Below are 2,720 nucleotides of genomic sequence, written 5' to 3' on the forward strand. Positions count from 1 at the left end.
GTATATGATGTTGCACAATGGAAGGGCTTATACCCTTGATATCAGCCATGGTCCAACCTAGGGCTTCCTTATTATCTTTTAACACTTTAAGTAACTCCTCTTCCTGGCTAGAAGTCAAATTTGAAGAAATTTTTACAGAAAGAGTCTGATCAGGCCCTAGGAAAGCATACCTCAAATTAGATGGCAACTCCTTAAGATCTAGCTTAGGGGGCTCAACTATGGAAGGTTTGGGAATGGAATTGGAAAGGGGTCCTAAGGGCTCCACAAGTGTGTGAAGACTCAAGACTTCAGAAAAGAAATTTTCACTATCATCATCCAACTCATCCATACACTCTTGGAATTCTGAATCAAAATCAATATCAAAGTTGGTAACTAAATCATCAGAAAAATCCAAAAAATCCTCAAGCATATTGATCTCTTCTTCCATATGTGGTTGCTTGCCAATCCTAAACATGTTAAACTCAACAGTTTGGTTACCAAAAGATAATCTTAGGAAACCATTCTGGCAATTGATTAATGCATTACTGGTAGCCAAGAATGGTCTTCCTAGAATTATTGGGATCTCATCCTTGGTTGAGAAGGGCTTAGTATCTAACACAATGAAATTAACAGGGAAAATAAATTCTCCCACCTTTAGTAAGACATCCTCAACCATCCCTTTAGGAATCTTAACAGACCTATCTGCCAACTGAAGAGTAGTTCCAGTGGCTTTCAATTCTCCTAATCCTAGTTGCTTGTACACATGGTAAGGTAAAAGATTCACACTTGCGCCAAGGTCAAGTAAGGCATGCTCAATGTAGGTGTTGCCTATGACACAAGATATGGTAGGGCTCCCTGGATCCTTATACTTCGCTGCTATAGGCTGAGTAATTATGGAACTAATGTTACCTGCGAAGAACGCCTTTTTGGGTACACTAGTGATACGTTTGTGAGTACACAAATCTTTCAGTACCTTTGCATAGGCGGGGATCTGGGATATGGCATCCAAAAGAGGGATGTTCACTTCTACCTTTTTGAAGACTTCTAAAATTTTGTCCATGGAAGCAGTCTTCCTTTTGTTTACCAAGCGATTAGGAAATGGGACAGGATGAACATAAGGACTGTTAGGGATTTGCCCCTGTTCAGAAGAATCATTTTTGGTTTCCTCAACCAAATCATCTTTAGTTTCAGAAAAATCTTTAGGTTCATCAGACGAACCTGAAACAAGAGGCACACTTGTGTCCTCAACTGAAGGAGAGTTAACATGAGTAATAGATGAGGAAGATTTAGGAACACTTTGTAGGTACTCTTTACCACTCCTAAGGGCTTAAACAACATTACATTGGTTAGAGGGCCCTTGTTGGGTTTGACCTTGTACTATATTCAGTGGTGCATTAGTCGGTCCTTGTGAACTAACAGGTTGATGATGCCTAGGGTTAGGCTCTGGTTGACTGGGTAAAGTTCCCTTCTCCCTCTTATGCATAATTGAGACAACTTGGGTAAGTTCTCTCGTAAGATTTTGATGGCTTGTCATGAGGAGGGCCATATTTTTTTCCAAGTCACTTATTCTACTTGCCTCTCCCGTGTTGGTAAACCCAAGGGGTTGCTGATAAGATGATAGGAGAAGGGCCCTAGGAAAACTTGCCTGAGGTCCTACATTTGACCTAGGAAAAGTATTTTGGGAAAAAGATTGTTGTGCAAAGGGAGGCCTCTGGGGTCCAGGTTGACCTTGATTATAGAAATTGGAAGGTCTTGCTTGGTTGTCTTGATTCCAAGAGAAATTTGGGTGATTTCTCCATCCTGGATTGTAGGTGTTACTATATGGATTATTCTGGTATAAGGCATTAACACTATCATTAGAAGTGCCCCCAGAGGTGTTGGGGCATTCTTCTATGACATGTCCAGGGGATTGGCACCAAGCACAAATCTTAACCAAATTGACTGATGATGGCTCTCTAGGAACAATAGCCTCAATCCTCTTGATTATGCTATCCAAATGGGCTTCCTTGGCTACTATCCCATCCACAAAATATCCTTTTCCTCCTATGGTTCTTTCACTCTCTTGGGTTGATTCCCACTCACGGGTTTTGTCAGCTAAGTCAAGTAAGAATTCCCATGCCTTTCCTTCATCTGTAAAGGATGTGAATCCCTCAGGGCACATAGACTCTATCATTTGTTTAGTTGGGTAATCAATACCCTCATAAATTATTTGACATAAATGCCATAGGTCTAGGCCATGGTGCGGGCATTCTTGGAGTAGATCCTTGAATCTCTCCATAAGTTTGGAAAATGACTCATTAGGGTTTTACCTAAACTGAAGGATATCACTTCTAAGCTTATTGGTCTTGTGAGTTGAGAAAAACTTCTTAAGGAAAACAATTGTGAACTGTTCCCATGAGGTTATGGAATTTGTGGGTAACCCATACAACCACTTCTTTGCTTGGTCTTTCAATGCAAAAGTGATAAACCTAAGCTTAACAACATCATCAGAAAGCTGTTGGATCTTAATTAGAACACATACCTCTTCAAATTCCCTTAGAAATAGGTATGCATCCTCAGAGGTCAACTCATGGAAGTGGGGGAACATAGTGATGTATTGAGATTTGAGTTCAAAATTATTACCCTGGGCTTGTGGTAGAACTATGCAGGAAGGTTGGGTTGTTCTAGCAGGGTAGAACCTATCTTTCAGAGATTTAGGTGAAGGATTTTGCTGTTGGTCTCCCATATTGAAGGATTTTAAA

General features: G+C 40.5%; 1 non-coding gene across 1 annotated transcript; it reads left to right on the forward strand.

Moving 5' to 3' along the window:
• Positions 1 to 2,210: 2,210 nt before the first annotated feature.
• On the forward strand, positions 2,211 to 2,317 carry LOC122066272. The gene has a single exon (XR_006136319.1). It is a non-coding gene; the product is annotated as a small nucleolar RNA R71 (small nucleolar RNA).
• The last annotated feature ends 403 nt before the right edge of the window (positions 2,318 to 2,720 follow it).

The sequence above is a fragment of the Macadamia integrifolia genome, unplaced genomic scaffold (assembly GCF_013358625.1).
Source record: "Macadamia integrifolia cultivar HAES 741 unplaced genomic scaffold, SCU_Mint_v3 scaffold2310, whole genome shotgun sequence".
NCBI lineage: Eukaryota > Viridiplantae > Streptophyta > Magnoliopsida > Proteales > Proteaceae > Macadamia > Macadamia integrifolia.